The sequence below is a fragment of the Salvia splendens genome, chromosome 15 (genome assembly GCF_004379255.2).
Source record: "Salvia splendens isolate huo1 chromosome 15, SspV2, whole genome shotgun sequence".
NCBI lineage: Eukaryota > Viridiplantae > Streptophyta > Magnoliopsida > Lamiales > Lamiaceae > Salvia > Salvia splendens.
In genome coordinates, this window is record NC_056046.1 from 27,986,892 (window position 1) to 28,006,848 (window position 19,957).

The 19,957-nt window shown below is 40.4% G+C and overlaps 1 long non-coding RNA gene across 1 annotated transcript; it reads left to right on the forward strand.

The window, feature by feature from the left end:
- The first annotated feature begins 4,778 nt into the window (after positions 1 to 4,778).
- Positions 4,779 to 15,463, forward strand: LOC121768361. Its single transcript, XR_006043357.1, has 3 exons — positions 4,779 to 4,848; positions 5,730 to 5,794; positions 15,374 to 15,463. It is a non-coding gene; the product is annotated as an uncharacterized LOC121768361 (long non-coding RNA).
- Positions 15,464 to 19,957: the final 4,494 nt, after the last annotated feature.

Here is a 19,957-nt window from a genome sequence, read left to right on the forward strand (position 1 = left end):
TTCTTCCGAACTCTCATCAGAAGTAAATTCTCAAATCTCCATAGGTTTTATTTGATACCTCTAAACCATTTAATTCTTAGAATGGACGGGTTGAGTCCAATGGAACTCAATCATTGCATTGTTGTTCTTGTTTCCTTGATTAATTTTGGAGCCTCCCCGACTAAAGACATCCTTAGCAATGTTGCAACAATTTGAAATATGTTCATATCCAAGTAAGACTGTTGGGTCAAATTTCGAATCCTTGATGCTAGACGGTAGGGAAATGCAGTAGTCGACTCGGATATACACAAGGGATAAGTTTCTATAGTCAGACATGCTCAAAAATGACACACCAACCAGAAGCGTCTACATAACCGACGAGATACATATATGAGTGAATGATCGATCGAACGATAAGTGAGTAAAGAATATGAGAAGATGTATTTAAGGTCACCATCGTGCGAGGAAATTGTAGAGGAAGTACAAGCCCCTTCATAGAGTTTATTGCACAAAATAAATATCGTCAACAAGAGGGAACATATGAAAGGTGACGAGAAAGAGCCACGGGACGACGAGACGATCGAGAAAAGAAATGTGTGATAATACCATGAATATTAGAAAATTGTGTGGGAGTTGGAAGACAAAACGAGGAGAGTTAATAGAAATTTTCTTGGGAGAACTTAAGTTAGTCGCTCACAATTTGCAAGTTATGGCGATGGGGGATATCGACGTAATTCTAGGAATGGTTTGGTTAACCACGAATTTTTTGCGACGATTCGTTGTAAGGAGAGACAGTTATCTCTGCAAGCCCCGGGGAAGGTACCCACCATATACTATGGAATCTCGATGAACCGACGAACATCTATCATCTCCGCGCTCCAAGCTAGTACGATGGTAAGAAAGAGGCATCCCGCCTATCTTGCCTATCTACAATGAGAGGAGGTAGGAGAAAGGAAAGTGGAAGATGTTGCCGTTGTATGAGAATTTCCCGACGTTTTCCCCAAAACTTTGCCTGGACCACCGTCAGATCGACAACTGGAGTTCACAATCGACCTAGAGCCAGGGTCGGCGCTTGTGTCCAAGGCACCGTACCGATTGGCGCCTAAAGAGTTAGAAGAACTCAAGATACAACTTCAAGAGCTTATGGACCTGGGTTTCATTAGGCCCAGTGCCTCACCATGGGGCGCTCTTGTGCTGTTTGTCAAGAAGAAAGATGGGTCGATGAGGATGTGTATCGACTATAGAGAATTGAACAAAATGACCCTAAAAAACAAGTATCCACTGCCGCGAATAGATGACCTATTCGACCAACTTCGAGGAGCTGGAGTATTTTCAAAGATGGACTTGAGGTCGAGATATCATCAACTGAAGGTCCGACAAGAGGATGTCCTAAGACTACTTTTCAAACTCGTTATGGCCATTATGAGAGTGTTGTGATGCCAGTTTTCATGGACTTGATGAACCGAGTTTTCCACGAGTATCTCGATAAGTTTGTGTTAGTTTTCATCGATGATATGTTGGTATACTCGAAGAACGAGGAGGAGCATGGATGGCACCTGCGAACGGTGTTGGAGACATTGCAGAAGAAAAAGTTATATGCCAAGTTTAGTAAGTGTGAGTTCTGGTTGAATTGAGTGAACTTTCTTGGTCATATCGTGAAGGCTGATGGAATTCAAGTGGACCCAGCAAAGGTCGAGGCTGTACAAAATTGGAAATCGCCGAAAACGCCGAGTGAAATCCGTAGTTTCTTCGGGTTGGCGGGATACTACCGACGTTTCATCGAGGGATTCTTCAAGATAGCGAGACCCATGACCCAGCAACTCTAGAAGGGGGTAAAAGTCAATTGGACCCCGGAGTGTGGGCAAGTTTTTATCTTTTGAAGGAGAAACTGACCACCGCGCCAATCTTAGCTGTGCCATAGCCTATAATGAACTACGTGGTCTACACTGACGCTTCGAAAGTGGGACTTGGATGTGTTTTGATGCAAAACAACAAAGTGATTGCCTACGCATCACGATAATTGAAGCCACACGAGTTGAACTACCCAACCCACGACTTGGAGTTAGCAGCAGTGGTACACGCCTTAAAGATTTGGAGGCATCACCTCTACGGAGTTCGATGCGAGATCTTTACGGATCACAAAAGCCTGAAAAAAAAAATTTCTTCGAGCAAAAGGATTTAAACATGGGACAACGAAGATGGCTCGAATTGGTGAAGGATTACGACTGTGGCATCAATTACCACCCTGGCAAGGCAAATGTAGTGGCAAATGCCTTGAGCTGGAAGGGTCATTCCCAACTGGCCACGTTTCTCACCAAAGAAGAAAGCCTGGTCCGCGAGCTTAGTAAGATGCATTTGGAAGTTGTGAGAGCACCTGAAATAGTGAAAGCGCGAATCGCCACTTTAGTTGTTGAACCTGATCTAAGGATGAGAATTATTAAAGCACAACGGATGGATGCGAAACTAGAGGAGATTCGTGTAGAAGTGCGAACCGGCGAATCTGGAAACTTTAGTGAAGAAGACTCTTACCTTCAAAGGACGACTATGCATACCGGACGACGAGGAGCTCAAAAACGAAGTGATGAGCGAAGCACATGAGACTCCTTACACCGCCCACCCAGGAAGTGCGAAAATGTACCAAGCCTTGAAGAAGTCCTTTTGGTGGAACGGTATGAAGAGGGATATAGCGGCATTTGTAGAGCGTTGCTTAGCCTGCCAACAGGTGAAGGCTCTACATCAACGACCCTACGGAAAGTTGCAACCACTAGAAATTCCCGAGTGGAAATGGGAGCACATCGACATGGATTTCGTGACGGGTTTGCCAAGGACTCTTAAAGGGAACACCGACATTTGGGTAATTATAGACCGACTCACCTACCGATTCCCGTAACGCATGGATCGAGCAAGCTAGCTCAGATCTACATACAGGAAATAGTGCGACTGTATGGAGTCCCAGTGACGATCACGTCTGACCGTGACCCGAAATTCACATCAAGATTTTGGATCAGCCTACAACGTGAGCTAGACACTCGACTGAACTTCAGCACAGCGTTTCACCTGCAAACGGACGGACAATCCGAAAGAACGATCCAAACCCTTGAGGATATGTTGAGAGCCGTGGTGTTAGACCGAGGAGAAAGTTAGGAGTCCGCACCACTAATTGAGTTCGCCTACAACAACAGTTTCCAGGCAACGATAAACATGGCGCCGTACGAAGCCTTGTACGGAAGAAAGTGTAGATCACCGCTCTTTTGGGACGAAGTTGGAGAACGAAGAGTACTTGGACCTGATGCAGTTAAAGAAACGATTAAAATTGTTCGACAAGTTCGTGAAAAGATCAAAGTAGCTCAGGACAGACAAAAGTCGTACGCGGATGTCCGACGAACTGACTTGCAATTTCAAGCGGGCAACAAGGTCTTTCTCAAGGTATCCCCGTCGAAAGAGATAACGCGTTTTGGTGTCAAGGAAAAATTGAAACCGCTATTTATTAGGCCTTATGAAATCCTCGAAGGAGTGGGTCCTGTTGCGTACCGACTGGCGCTACCTCCAAGCCTTGGAAACGTGCACAACGTCTTTCATGTGTCGCAGTTGCGGAAATACGTGTTTGACCCAAAGCACGTGTTTCACTACAAAGAAGTCGCGTTGAACCCGGACTTGAGCTACGAGAGACTCCAAATGACTTTAGACCGAAAGGTCCAGAACGTGAGAAATAAACCGGTTGCTTACGTGAAGGTACTTTGGTGAAACCACGGGCACGTAGAAGCCACGTGGGAGCTTGAGGACAAGATGATGGAACTGTACCCAGAACTCTTCCCATGAGAGTACCAAATTTCGGGACGAAATTTCTTTTAAGAGTGGTAGGATGTAACGCCCCACTTTTCGAACCCTAAGACGTTTGCATTAATTAGTTTGATTGCCGCAATTAAATGACGAATTGTTATGTATTTGCGTTGGTGACCTAATTTTGATTTGACCGAGTCAAATTCGTTGATTGATGACGTGGCCTTAATTAATTGATGCGGAATGAAATATATTGCCGTAAATTATATTTTATTTCGGGGAGTGAGATTTAAATAGAATCATCAATTTTCATCTTGCCTTTTTATTTAGAATTTTCGACCACTATGAATTGTTGGAGAGGAATTCTATTTTTCCTGGATTTAATTAATTGCTTGGGATAATTATCCAAATTAAATCCAAAGCCAATTATTCTTTATTTCCTCCATGGAAATTTCGACCCCTATGAGTTGTCCATGGAGATTTTCGAAATCTTCTAATTTTTGGGAGAGGAGGAATTAATTATTATAAAATTGATTCCTTACTTATTTCTTTCCATGAATAAATAATAAATATTCTAGCCAATTTTGCCTACTTTATTCCATTAGAAAATTTGGAAAATTTTCCTTGTGGGAGGGGCTAAAATCACACGCCTATTTCCATATTGTGGGAGGATTTGTTATTAATTTTTCTGCTCCGTATTATTTTATTCTACTCCATGAAATACCAAATAAAATCATAGGCTAATTAATTAGCCATGATTTATGAAAATCTCACCTTACTCCCCCCCAAATTCACGTTAATTCCCTCCCCCAAATCTCCCCTAATCTCTTTCAAATATTCATGCAATTAATTCTCCAAATCTTCCTAATTATTTTGAAAGCCTATTCTAATCCTATAAATAGGAAGGGAAGACTAAACCCAAAACCTAAACCTAGCCCCCAAAACTCACGTCACTCTCTCCCTCCACACGCCCATCTCCCCTCTCCAATCCTCTCCACTTGTTCTTCTACTCCACTCTTCCATTCTTGCCAAGAGTTGTTGAAGAATCGGGATTTATATTTGTTCTACCGATCGTTTTAATCAAAGAAGGTACAATCAAACCTCTATTCTCCATCCTCTCCATCCCAACTTTTCTTTTGTTTCCCTCATGCATCTAGTGAGTGTAGGGATTTCAAATCTAAGGGTTTAATCGATGGGGAAACTTGTGTTTGTATGTGTGTATGCATTTTGAATGCAATTTTGTGAAGTCTAAATAAATCATTGGTGAATAATGTGTGATCATATGCAACCATGAGTGTGAAGGCTCTTTTAAGCATATGTGTGTGTTAGAAGCATGAAAAGGTTCTGTTTGAATGAATGGGGATAGAACCCTAATTAAAATTTTGAAACATGAAAAACTGTGAGTTCGGACAGTAGGTTCCGACGCGTTTTTAACCAACCAAATGAACTCCTTTTTGTCCGATTCTTTTTTTCTGAGTAAACTCCATGGTGTCTTCTGTGTTGTGTATGAATTTCAACCTATTTGTACGAAAGATGAATTTTTGAAGTTAACTGCGCAGTTCTGCCCGAAAATATTTTCCCGACCAGTAGGTTACGCTTTCAATTCGACCGATCTAAAAAGGTTATTTTGACGTGATTTTTAAACCGGAAGTTATTTGATGAGTCTACTGCAGTTTGGTAAAATTTTAGCCCCAACGGAAGTCGTGTGAATTTTTAATGATTTTTACAAAATGATGTCGCAGTGGTGTCAGATTTCTATCTTTACAAAAGCAACTATGTTGTTATGTGAAATGATATACATGATTTATATAAATGCTTAAGAACCACTCTATGATGAAGTGATGTGTTATTTAAGGATGTATGCTATGGTGTGTTTCCTTTTGTCGATGGGGATAAAGGAAAAACGTGGGGACATGCATAATTATGAGTCAATGTTTGGGACTGATTGGTGATACATGCTATTATCAAAGGTGATAACTCGTGCACGAAGCGTGATAACAAAGGGAAAGAAGTACTTAAGGTCTAAACGGTCGAGGTGGGCTCTCTTTTAAATAAAGACTATGTCCTAAAGTTTTATCGATGGAAATAACTATGATTATCATGCCTTGATTTGTTTTTACGTGCCTATCTGATGTGGCTTTTGCCACTATTATTTAAATTGAATTCAGATCCTTGTAGGGCCGCAAACCCTACTTGGATTAGTGTACACCTATGGTAGATCGTGTGCTAGCGTACGGGCTGGCCGGTCTAGTGACCTGGTTTGCGGCCGCATTCCTTGTCATGTATTGGTAGATATGGCTAACGTCTATGGAAAAATGACTGATCAGTCGACTTTTACAATGGGAAATGATTTTGGCATGACTTCACTAAACCCCGATGGTTACTTACGTATGGCATGATAAATATTTTTTTTATGAAAATGTTTTCTGCATAAGTCCACTGAGTATTTTTATAAGTACTCAGCCCTGCATGTGTTCTCCTTATGTGCAGGTTGAGCGGCGACGAGCGGTTGGCGGTGTTGAGCAAACTAAACAAATTGATAGTATTGTCTTGAAACTCCGAGTGTCGTCGTGTCTTCACACATGACTTCACTCTTTCTCTTGGTCGTTTCCCCTGCGATATTTCTTTTACTTATTAGCTATTGGGCTTGAACTTGAATTTGTTCGGTTATTGGATTTTTAAAGTCTTGTTGGATAATGTCAAACTCTTAATCTTTTCCTTGAATATTAATTTCCGGCCCAACTCATTATTTAAACCCGAGTCTTCATCTTGTTTTATACTTAACTACTCATTTAATATGTTGGTCAAACCTTTTTGATGAATCCCTAGCCTATTTTCCTTGTTATATTTAAGTCTGTTTAAGTCGCGATCGCCACATTTATTATACCCTAGTAGGGCGGTCGTGACAGTTTGGTATCAGAGCCTCAGTTCTTTCCGCTCTGGACCCAAGAGTCTTGTTGAGTCAAAGTCTATTCATGTGTAATTTGACAAATTGATAATCATCGAAGGCTCAACACCACGACTCGTCTCCGCCCAACCACGAAGAATGAGGTAACAAGCGTTTCAATAAGTTTGACCTGAACCTGTGAAATATTGGAAAGTGTGATGGGGATATTCCTCTGGTGGAAAATGAAACTATTTCGATGGAAATCAAAGATAATATGATGTCCTTGAAAATGTTGTTTGGAAGTGTGGGATGATGAAAATACATGGATATGAAATTGCTTAATACGACTATGCCAAAAATGATGAATAATGTTGTGCACACCCCGATAAGGAAAAATCAGCGAATATGTGATTGGACCTCTATGGGTTTGGATAGATGAAATTCTAAATGATTGAAATTACATGAATTGTGAAACGTGAAGTATGAGTGTGATTACTTGATTGCACTATGAAACAACCCATGTGGGAAATAAGTAAATACTATGGCTTTTGGAAAAGGTTGTGAAGATATGAACCGGGAGACACTATGAGATTATACAATTGCTTTTGTTTAACAGTGAGGCATGATGGCGTTGAATGTGCTGGATATCAAAGCATGATTATGAACTTGTATTGGTTGATGTTGAGATTTTCTATTACGTCCACAGAACTGCAAATTTTACTTGAACAAAATATATGTTGTTTCCATGAAGGACAAAATTTTATGCCTAGGCGGTTAAAGTTTCATGACTATGAAACTGTGAAATGCAAAGCATGATACGCGTGTAGTTGCGAGTTGTGATTGTGATACAGATGAGCATGAACTGCATGATTTATGAAATGTTATTCCATGGATGATTGATTGACTGAGTGTTGCTATTCACATATATTAATGTACGATGTTTGTTATGTTATGGAACACCAAATGATTCATAAGAATAAATGTGTTGATTGTGCAATATATGTATGACGTTTATGTGGTGAAAATTCATGACCGATGAAGTACGAGGTATCGTATAGAACCACTATTAAAGTGAAATGTGGAACTTTTGAACCTTGTTGCAAACGTAGGAGCCATATGAAGCTTGAGTTAGGTAATGATAAGATATACGTTAAAATACGAGGCTTCAAGCTATGGTTGAAATTAAAGAGTGCCTAAGAGATAGGCCAGTTTGAACGTGCTAGAACTTAGTAGTAAGTTGACAACTGCAATATCACTTTCCTGAGTGATAAAACCAATGAAAGTATATATTTCGAACTTTGGTGTATCCTCACAATGGCGAGATCATGCCTAAGATCTAATAAAACTATGCAGTCTTGTATACCATGCAAAAGTGGCGATGTGACACAAATACGACGACGTTTACGACACCTTAAGACCACGTGTACAACGGTAATGCATTTCAAAAACTACGTAGCATGGCAAGAAGACTTTGAAGATGCGACCATCAAAAAAATGTTATTAATTTCGACGATACGATGAATCTCAACTTGGAATCCACGATTTCATAGAACGATGTTACCATGTTCAGGCTCGCGAAAAATGTGCGAGGGAGTGCGACCCTCGTAGCTAGAATGAACGATTTTTTTAAATCAACAGTACTTACTTGGATTCTAAGTTCTTTTCGGGACGTTTTGAATAAACGTGAGCCCTTGTCTATTTAAACACCTTGGTTGACTCCCAATTTGCAAGTAATGTCCATTATTTTTTTTCCTATATCGAGTCATGACTCACTTGTCTCGAAAGTTTGTGTTTGCCTTTGTAACGTTGGATAGCTTGATTGAGTAGTCTCCTTTGATTCATCATTCACAAGCACAATATTTTGACCTTATGAACTTCCATCATTGAACTTCATTCCTAAGGTTGTTTGCAGTTATGACCTTCAGTATGACCACACCTTTAGACATGTTTTCTTCAAAGGATGGAATATTCTTCTTGGAACTACTAGCTCACCTCTTTATTTTGTAACCATGTATGTGGCAAGTTCTTTCTTGCAGAAGTAAAATTCTTTTTAGCTCGGTTTCACTACATATATTGCTTCATACTCAATGTTTTTTTTCTTTCTGCAACACCAAGTTAAGGCTATCACGTTCTCTTCTTCCTTAACGGGTTGATCGTGTTAAATTTCTGAAAAGTTCCATTCACTTTGAGTTGTCTTTAACAAACCCGCGAACCCATAGATGTGATTTCATCTTTTTCCAATAACATGATGTTGTTGAACCATCATTTGTACTACTTCATGACATTTGTCCATGTATCTAAATCCTGCCGCGACTGATTATTTTAGGCCTTGACATGTTTGAACGATATCATTCACTGCTGTCCGGAATTTTTGCAAATTGTGATCTAGCAGTCGGCTATGGAATTTGAGAATTTTTGCAGTTTCATCCTATTTCCATGACCTATCTCATGTTCTTCCGAACTCTCATCAGAAGTAAATTCTCAAATCTCCATAGGTTTTATTTGATACCTCTAAACCATTTAATTCTTAGAATGGACGGGTTGAGTCCAATGGAACTCAATCATTGCATTGTTGTTCTTGTTTCCTTGATTAATTTTGGAGCCTCCCCGACTAAAGACATCCTTAGCAATGTTGCAACAATTTGAAATATGTTCATATCCAAGTAAGACTGTTGGGTCAAATTTCGAATCCTTGATGCTAGACGGTAGGGAAATGCAGTAGTCGACTCGGATATACACAAGGGATAAGTTTCTATAGTCAGACATGCTCAAAAATGACACACCAACCAGAAGCGTCTACATAACCGACGAGATACATATATGAGTGAATGATCGATCGAACGATAAGTGAGTAAAGAATATGAGAAGATGTATTTAAGGTCACCATCGTGCGAGGAAATTGTAGAGGAAGTACAAGCCCCTTCATAGAGTTTATTGCACAAAATAAATATCGTCAACAAGAGAGAACATATGAAAGGTGACGAGAAAGAGCCACGGGACGACGAGACGATCGAGAAAAGAAATGTGTGATAATACCATGAATATTAGAAAATTGTGTGGGAGTTGGAAGACAAAACGAGGAGAGTTAATAGAAATTTTCTTTGGAGAACTTAAGTTAGTCGCTCACAATTTGCAAGTTATGGCGATGGGGGATATCGACGTAATTCTAGGAATGGTTTGGTTAACCACGAATTTTTTGCGACGATTCGTTGTAAGGAGAGACAGTTATCTCTGCAAGCCCCGGGGAAGGTACCCACCATATACTATGGAATCTCGATGAACCGACGAACATCTATCATCTCCGCGCTCCAAGCTAGTACGATGGTAAGAAAGAGGCATCCCGCCTATCTTGCCTATCTACAATGAGAGGAGGTAGGAGAAAGGAAAGTGGAAGATGTTGCCGTTGTATGAGAATTTCCCGACGTTTTCCCCAAAACTTTGCCTGGACCACCGTCAGATCGACAACTGGAGTTCACAATCGACCTAGAGCCAGGGTCGGCACTTGTGTCCAAGGCACCGTACCGATTGGCGCCTAAAGAGTTAGAAGAACTCAAGATACAACTTCAAGAGCTTATGGACCTGGGTTTCATTAGGCCCAGTGCCTCACCATGGGGCGCTCCTGTGCAGTTTGTCAAGAAGAAAGATGGGTCAATGAGGATGTGTATCGACTATAGAGAATTGAACAAAATGACCCTAAAAAACAAGTATCCACTGCCGCGGATAGATGACCTATTCGACCAACTTCGAGGAGCTGGAGTATTTTCAAAGATGGACTTGAGGTCGAGATATCATCAACTGAAGGTCCGACAAGAGGATGTGCCTAAGACTACTTTTCAAACTCGTTATGGCCATTATGAGAGTGTTGTGATGCCAGTTTTCATGGACTTGATGAATCGAGTTTTCCACGAGTATCTCGATAAGTTTGTGTTAGTTTTCATCGATGATATGTTGGTATACTCGAAGAACGAGGAGGAGCATGGATGGCACCTGCGAACGGTGTTGGAGACGTTGCAGAAGAAAAAGTTATATGCCAAGTTTAGTAAGTGTGAGTTCTGGTTGAATTGAGTGAACTTTCTTGGTCATATCGTGAAGGCTGATGGAATTCAAGTGGACCCAGCAAAGGTCGAGGCTGTACAAAATTGGAAATCGCCGAAAACGCCGAGTGAAATCCGTAGTTTCTTCGGGTTGGCGGGATACTACCGACGTTTCATCGAGGGATTCTTCAAGATAGCGAGACCCATGACCCAGCAACTCTAGAAGGGGGTAAAAGTCAATTGGACCCTAGAGTGTGGGCAAGTTTTTATCTTTTGAAGGAGAAACTGACCACCGCGCCAATCTTAGTTGTGCCATAGCCTATAATGAACTACGTGGTCTACACTGACGCTTCGAATGTGGGACTTGGATATGTTTTGATGCAAAACAACAAAGTGATTGCCTACGCATCACGATAATTGAAGCCACACGAGTTAAACTACCCAACCCACGACTTGGAGTTAGCAGTAGTGGTACACGCCTTAAAGATTTGGAGGCATCACCTCTACGGAGTTCGATGCGAGATCTTTACGGATCACAAAAGCCTGAAAAAAAAAATTTCTTCGAGCAAAAGGATTTAAACATGGGACAACGAAGATGGCTCGAATTGGTGAAGAATTATGACTGTGGCATCAATTACCAACCTGGCAAGGCAAATGTAGTGGCAAATGCCTTGAGCCGGAAGGGTCATTCCCAACTGGCCACGTTTCTCACCAAAGAAGAAAGCCTGGTCCGCGAGCTTAGTAAGATGCATTTGGAAGTTGTGAGAGCACCTGAAATAGTGAAAGCGTGAATCGCCACTTTAGTTGTTGAACCTGATCTAAGGACGAGAATTATTAAAGCACAACGGATGGATGCGAAACTAGAGGAGATTCGTGTAGAAGTGCGAACCGGCGAATCTGGAAACTTTAGTGAAGAAGACTCTTACCTTCAAAGGACGACTATGCATACCGGATGACGAGGAGCTCAAAAACGAAGTGATCAGCGAAGCACATGAGACTCCTTACACCGCCCACCCAGGAAGTGCGAAAATGTACCAAGCCTTGAAGAAGTCCTTTTGGTGGAACGGTATGAAGAGGGATATAGCGGCATTTGTAGAGCGTTGCTTAGCCTGCCAACAGGTGAAGGCTCTACATCAACGACCCTACGGAAAGTTGCAACCACTAGAAATTCTCGAGTGGAAATGGGAACACATCGATATGGATTTCGTGACGGGTTTGCCAAGGACTCTTAAAGGGAACACCGACATTTGGGTAATTATAGACCGACTCACCTACCGATTCCCGTAACGCATGGATCGAGCAAGCTAGCTCAGATCTACATACAGGAAATAGTGCGACTGTATGGAGTCCCAGTGACGATCACGTCTGACCGTGACCCGAAATTCACATCAAGATTTTGGATCAGCCTACAACGTGAGCTAGACACTCGACTGAACTTTAGCACAGCGTTTCACCTGCAAACGGACGGACAATCCGAAAGAACGATCCAAACCCTTGAGGATATGTTGAGAGCCGTGGTGTTAGACCGAGGAGAAAGTTGGGAGTCCGCACCACTAATTGAGTTCGCCTACAACAACAGTTTCCAGGCAACGATAAACATGGCGCCGTACGAAGCCTTGTATGGAAGAAAGTGTAGATCGCCGCTCTTTTGGGACGAAGTTGGAGAACGAAGAGTACTTGGACCTGATGCAGTTAAAGAAACGATTAAAATTGTTCGACAAGTTCGTGAAAAGATCAAAGTAGCTCAGGACAGACAAAAGTCGTACGCGGATGTCCGACGAACTGACTTGCAATTTCAAGCGGGCAACAAGGTCTTTCTCAAGGTATCCCCGTCGAAAGAGATAACGCGTTTTGGTGTTAAGTAAAAATTGAAACCGCTATTTATTAGGCCTTATGAAATCCTCGAAGGAGTGGGTCCTGTTGCGTACCGACTGGCGCTACCTCCAAGCCTTGGAAACGTGCACAACGTCTTTCATGTGTCGCAGTTGCGGAAATACGTGTTTGACCCAAAGCACGTGTTTCACTACAAAGAAGTCGCGTTGAACCCGGACTTGAGCTACGAGAGACTCCAAATGACTTTAGACCGAAAGGTCCAGAACGTGAGAAATAAACCGGTTGCTTACGTGAAGGTACTTTGGCGAAACCACGGGCACGTAGAAGCCACGTGGGAGCTTGAGGACCAGATGATGGAACTGTACCCAGAACTCTTCCCATGAGAGTACCAAATTTCGGGACGAAATTTCTTTTAAGAGTGGTAGGATGTAACGCCCCACTTTTCGAACCCTAAGACGTTTGCATTGATTAGTTTGATTGCCGCAATTAAATGATGAATTGTTATGTATTTGCGTTGGTGACCTAATTTTGATTTGACCGAGTCAAATTCGTTGATTGATGATGTGGCCTTAATTAATTGATGCGGAATGAAATATATTGACGTAAATTATATTTTATTTCGGGGAGTGAGATTTAAATAGAATCATCAATTTTCATCTTGCCTTTTTATTTAGAATTTTCGACCACTATGAATTGTTGGAGAGGAATTCTATTTTTCCTGGATTTAATTAATTGCTTGGGATAATTATCCAAATTAAATCCAAAGCCAATTATTCTTTATTTCCTCCATGGAAATTTCGACCCCTATGAGTTGTCCATGGAGATTTTCGAAATCTCCTAATTTTTGGGAGAGGAGGAATTAATTATTATAAAATTGATTCCTTACTTATTTCTTTCCATGAATAAATAATAAATATTCTAGCCAATTTTGCCTACTTTATTCCATTAGAAAATTTGGAAAATTTTCCTTGTGGGAGGGGCTAAAATCACACGCCTATTTCCATATTGTGGGAGGATTTGTTATTAATTTTTCTGCTCCGTATTATTTTATTCTACTCCATGAAATACCAAATAAAATCATAGGCTAATTAATTAGCCATGATTTTTGAAAATCTCACCTTACTCCCCCCCAAATTCACGTTAATTCCCTCCCCCAAATCTCCCCTAATCTCTTTCAAATATTCATGCAATTAATTCTCCAAATCTTCCTAATTATTTTGAAAGCCTATTCTAATCCTATAAATAGGAAGGGAAGACTAAACCCAAAACCTAAACCTAGCCCCCAAAACTCACGTCTCTCTCTCCCTCCACACGCCCATCTCCCCTCTCCAATCCTCTCCACTTGTTCTTCTACTCCACTCTTCCATTCTTGCCAAGAGTTGTTGAAGAATCGGGATTTATATTTGTTCTACCGATCGTTTTAATCAAAGAAGGTACAATCAAACCTCTATTCTCCATCCTCTCCATCCCAACTTTTCTTTTGTTTCCCTCATGCATCTAGTGAGTGTAGGGATTTCAAATCTAAGGGTTTAATCGATGGGGAAACTTGTGTTTGTATGTGTGTATGCATTTTGAATGCAATTTTGTGAAGTCTAAATAAATCATTGGTGAATAATGTGTGATCATATGCAACCATGAGTGTGAAGGCTCTTTTAAGCATATGTGTGTGTTAGAAGCATGAAAAGGTTGTGTTTGAATGAATGGGGATAGAACCCTAATTAAAATTTTGAAACATGAAAAACTGTGAGTTCGGACAGTAGGTTCCGACGCGTTTTTAACCAACCAAATGAACTCCTTTTTGTCCGATTCTTTTTTTCTGAGTAAACTCCATGGTGTCTTCTGTGTTGTGTATGAATTTCAACCTATTTGTACGAAAGATGAATGTTTGGTGAATTTTTGAAGTTAACTGCGCAGTTCTGCCCGAAAATGTTTTCCCAACCAGTAGGTTACGCTTTCAATTCAACAGACCTAAAAAGGTTGTTTTGACGTGATTTTTAAACTGGAAGTTATTTGATGAGTCTACTGCAGTGTGGTAAAACTTTAGCCCCAACGGAAGTCGTGTGAATTTTTAATGATTTTTACAAAATGATGTCGCAGTGCTGTCAGATTTCTATCTTTACAAAAGCAACTATGTTGTTATGTGAAATGATATACATGATTTATATAAATTCTTAAGAACCACTCTATGATGAAGTGATGTGTTATTCAAGGATGTATGCTATGGTGTGTTTCCTTTTGTTGATGGGGATAAAGGAAAAACGTGGGGACTTGCATAATTATGAGTCAATGTTTGGGACTGATTGGTGATACATGCTATTATCAAAGGTGATAACTCGTGCACGAAGCGTGATAACAAAGGGAAAGAAGTACTTAAGGTCTAAAGGGTCGAGGTGGGCTCTCTTTTAAATAAGAACTATGTCCTAATGTTTTATCGATGGAAATAACTATGATTATCATGCCTTGATTTGTTTTTACGTGCCTATCTGATGTGGCTTTTGCCACTATCATTTAAATCAAATCCGGATCCTCGTAGGGCCACAAACCCTACTTGGATTAGTGTACACCTATGGTAGATCGTGTGCTAGAGTACGGGCTGGCCGGTCTAGTGACCTGGTTTGCGGCCGCATTCCTTGTCATGTATTGGCAGATATGGCTAACGTCTATGGAAAAAAGACTGATCAATCGACTTTTACAATGGGAAATGATTTTGAGTGCCTCGGGCCTTTCTAAAGCTAAACCCCGATGGTTACTTACGTGTGGCATGATAAATAACAATTTTTTTTATGAAAATGTTTTCGGCATAAGTCCACTGAGTATTTTTATAAGTACTCAGTCCTGCATGTGTTCTCCTTATGTGCAGGTTGAGCGGCGACGAGCGGTTGGCGGTGTTGAGCCAACTAAACAAATTGATAGTATTGTCTTGAAACTCCGAGTGTCGTCGTGTCTTCACACATGATTTCACTCTTTCTCTTGGTCGTTTCCGCTGCGATATTTCTTTTAATTATTAGCTATTGGGCTTGAACTTGAATTTGTTCGGTTATTGGATTTTTAAAGTCTTGTTGGATAATGTCAAACTCTTAATCTTTTCCTTGAATATTAATTTCCGGCCCAACTCATTATTTAAACCCGAGTCTTCATCTTGTTTTATACTTAATTACTCATTTAATATGTTTGTCAACCCTTTTGGATGAAACTCTAGCCTATTTTCCTTGTTATATTTAAGTCTGTTTAAGTCGCGATCGCCACATTTATTATACCCTAGTAGGGCGGTCGTGACAGAAATGCTCAAATTTTAAACTTACTGTGAAGCCCATCTATATGTGAGTTATAAGCCAAAGTAGAACACTTTCTACTACTTTTACAAAAGAAAAATATTTTTACGAGAGGTTGAATTTTAATATCTAGATGAAAATTGCACAAGTAGTAACGACTAAAGGCATTAAGACTTAACCCTTTGAGCCTTTTCTTCTTTCGCTCCACGAACCCGCCTCGTCAAGAAAGGCACCCCCCTTGTTAGCTAAGTTGAGCCCATACACTTTTACCCGTTCTTTGATAACCGAGACCCACATCCATATACTTTTTATAAATACGTGAGGAAAAGGGGTCAGAGAGATGAGTCATTTCAAAGTAAGGGGTAGTACGATAGAAAGTAAATATAAAAGGGTAGTCGGGTTGAGCGAGTTAGTCAATCAGGTTGATCAAGTCAGAAATCAAGTCAAAAATTTAAAAAAAAATGTACCCATGCTGAATCTGAGTGAGGATGACGAGGTAGGGCTAGTCTGGGTACCCGATGGGGTTACAGCCTCACTTGAACTCTCGTTAGAGTTTGTCTCGCCCTAATTGACTCCTTCACGATTGAGCTTAGTCATCGCCTCCTTAATGATCCTAGAGTACAAATTGCCCTTGGACGTCTCCGGTGGCTGAGATGTACCAACAGTGTAGGAAGAGCTATGCCCTCTGGCCTAGGAGTTGCAGGGATCAACCGAACTAGTCGTCCAGCGGAAGGTTTCTGTGGTAGACCGGAGGTTTGTCCATTTTTTTGCTGAAAAGGTACTTTGCAGAAAGTTGAGAGTGAGGGGATTAATGTTCGAGGTTTAGTATTTTCTTTGAGAATAGGCGGTCCAATTTTGGCTCAGATATGAAAAGATAGGGGGTGAAATACGTTTAGATATCAACGGATGGAGGTGAAACGATTTCCGTGACATCAGCGTATGTTCGCCTTCCTGTGTAAAAATTCAAAATTCGAGGGTTTATAATATTCCTTTTATTTTTTCATTTTTTAGCTTTTTAGAAGACAAAAGTTCACAGTAATTTTCTTTTTCACTTATTTAACTAAAATCATGCTAAAAAAAAGGTAAAATTGAAAGGTTTTGTGAAGCACTGGTAGAAAATCTTCAAGATTGAGTTTTATTTAAATCCCTACCAGGTACGTCCAAAAATTTAAAAATATTTTTGTTATTTTCTAAAAATTAGATTTTTGGGCATCATTTTAGAATAAAAAAATGTTTATTCCAGGTCGTAGGTAATTCTCGGACTCCACTTGAGCAGGTGCACATGTACGTGAACTGAGTTGAACAAGTGAACACCCGAGAATTGCTTCGCGACCATTTATTCATTTGATCAAGCTGAGTGTGCATAGTGGGATTTCTCCCACTGCACATATTGTTGACTTATTTCTTTCTTTTCTTTTCAGATGGATTGACAAAGAGAAAGTTATAAGGCATGATACTCCCTGAAACTTTGTAATCCTCAGGATGTGGTGGATCGGTTGAGCTGCAAGTGGGCACTTGCTCGGGTATAACGCACAAACACAAGGGTAAGTAAAAAAACACAAAATGGCTTCGGCGATTATGAGATCTGGCCTCCGTTTAGCCCTACGCGGTGGCGCATCCACCCCTCGCGTCTCACCCGCGTCCAGGCGTTCTTTCTCCGCTTCATCGCATCACGACGAAGCTGCTAAGGCTTCGAAGTGGGAGAAGATAACATATTTGGGAATAGTGGCATGCACTGGTCTCGCTGTCTTTATCCTCTCCAAGGGCCATCCCCACCATGACGAACCTCCTGCATATCCGTATTTTCATATCCGCAATAAGGAGTTTCGTTGGGGTCCAGATGGCCTATTTGAGGTAAAGCACCATTGATTTGTTAGACTATCTAATGAGAAGGCTGTTTGAATAATCTGTGTTTTAGTTTCTTCTGCACATTGCAACTTGTACTGTTGGAATTCCACACAGTATGTTGTGTTGACAGCTAATAATTTCTCGAACCAGGAGGTTTGGAATGTGGTTTTGATTGTTTCTCCTTTATAAAAAAAAAAAAAAAAAGTGGGCACTTGCTCTTTTGAATCTGGCTTGCTTCGACTTCCACCGAAACTAGAGAAGCTGTACTTTCTGCCCATTTGATCATTGTTGTACATCCGTGCTTATGGGTTAGCAGCTTCCTTTTCTCCTCATAGTCATCCATCCTCTGGTTCCCGTTGCCTCCTTTGCAATCAACTGGATTAAGTGATATTGAGTTGCCTCCCAACTTGATCAGCTCAAAAACAGGCAAATTATTATGGGTATGGTCATCAACTGGAGATCCTGAATTAACTCCTCCCCTTTCTGTCCACCGATTTTTCCGAAGACACATCACCAATGTGCCTACCCGCTTTTTCTTTTGATTCTTGTACGTCCCCTGAACCTTCTTATTCTCCTTGGGACGTAGTTAGGAGGCTTCTCCATCTTGAGCGGTTCAGGCCATGGTTGTAGCTGCTCCTAGTAGATGAATCTTGTAGCTCTTCTTTTGGTTCTCCCCTTCTTCAGCCTTATTCTTCGTTCTTCCTCGCAACACCCATTAGACTTGTCAATCATTGGAGGTGGTCTCTCCGTCCGTGTATTCTCTCATTTCACCGCAGTTGTGAATTCCTCCACCTTCTCACCGAGCACATGCACTTTTCTTGACTGGAGATAGAATAGTGTATTGTCGAGTTCCACATCACGCTGGATGACCTTTTCTCCTTTCTCTTGAGTTTCATCATTTGCCTCCTCTAGAATTTCCCGTAATTCTTCATCATCAGGAGATGTGGTAATCGATTCTTCTTCGGCTAGTGTCTCTTTCCCAGCTGATTATACCTCAACATGTAGCACCCCCAAAATTGCGACTTTTATTTTCTTTAATGTGGTTGTCGATTTTGAATTTCATTCATGGAATTTAATTTCTATGTGTTTGAGTTAACGATGTGAGTTTTAATTGTTGTGAGTTATGTGGAATAATGTACTATATTTTCCAATGTGGGAAATTAATTAAATGGGATCATGCATTTTGTTTTAGCCATTTTATTTGGAATTTTCGGCCCCTTCAAATTATTGGAATTAATATTTTCTTTTTTTTGGATTTAATTAATTGTTTTGGGATATTTATCCAAATTAAATCCAAACCAAACTATCCCTAATTTATTCTACATGATTTTCGACCCTTAGCCTATTCCTTGGAGATTTTCGAAAATCCCCTATTAGATAAGAGGATGAATTATTTTTGTAGATTTAATTGGTACCTTGTTTAATTTCATTCTTGAATTTAAAATCCAATTAAATCTAACCATATTTTGTCAAATCCTCCATATCCTATTTTAATTAGGATTTGACTCTTTCCTTCTTTAAGACCTATAATTTTCGCCCCATATACCTATAAATTTCCTTGGGGATTAATTTATTTGTTACCTATTTTGTGGGAGTCTTTTTCTACAAAAGAATTACCAAATTTAAATCCTATTCCTATTTTATTGGAGGATTTAAATAATTTTCTTGCTACTCCCTAAAGTACACGCCCCCTTTTCTACACGCCTATTTTTTTTAAATTGTGGGATTTATTCATTAACCACTATTTTATTCCTCCACAATTATAATTATTTTATTTAAGTGTGGGATTAATCCTAGAATATAAAAAGGGAGGAACCCTAACCCTAGTCCCCATTCACACGTTTTTCCTCCATCTCCCTCTCTCCCACACGCCTCCCTCCCTCTCTTCACCCTCTCCACAAATCCTTCACCAATTCCTTGTTCTTGCATCATTTTGGAGTTGGAAACTCAAGATTCATCGAATAATCGCATCATTCGTCATTCCTACCGATTGTTTTTGCAAGAGAAAGGTATACTTAAATCATCTTTCTCATTCTTACCGTTGAATCCATGTGTCTTGATCCCCTCATGCATATAGTGAATGTAGAAATCGTCGACCTAAAAATTAATCGGTTGGGAAGGATGTTTGCATGAGAAAGTATGTGCATGTGCGTGTATGTATGTGTGTGTGTGAGTTTGTGGATGATTCATTGGTGAATGCTATGTGTAAATACGAGGTCATGGTTGTGAGGTCATTTTTGAAGCACGAATATGTGTTGAAAGTATGAATAGGTAGGTGTGGATGAATGATAGACAAACCCTAGTTTGTAAATGTTGAGCATGAA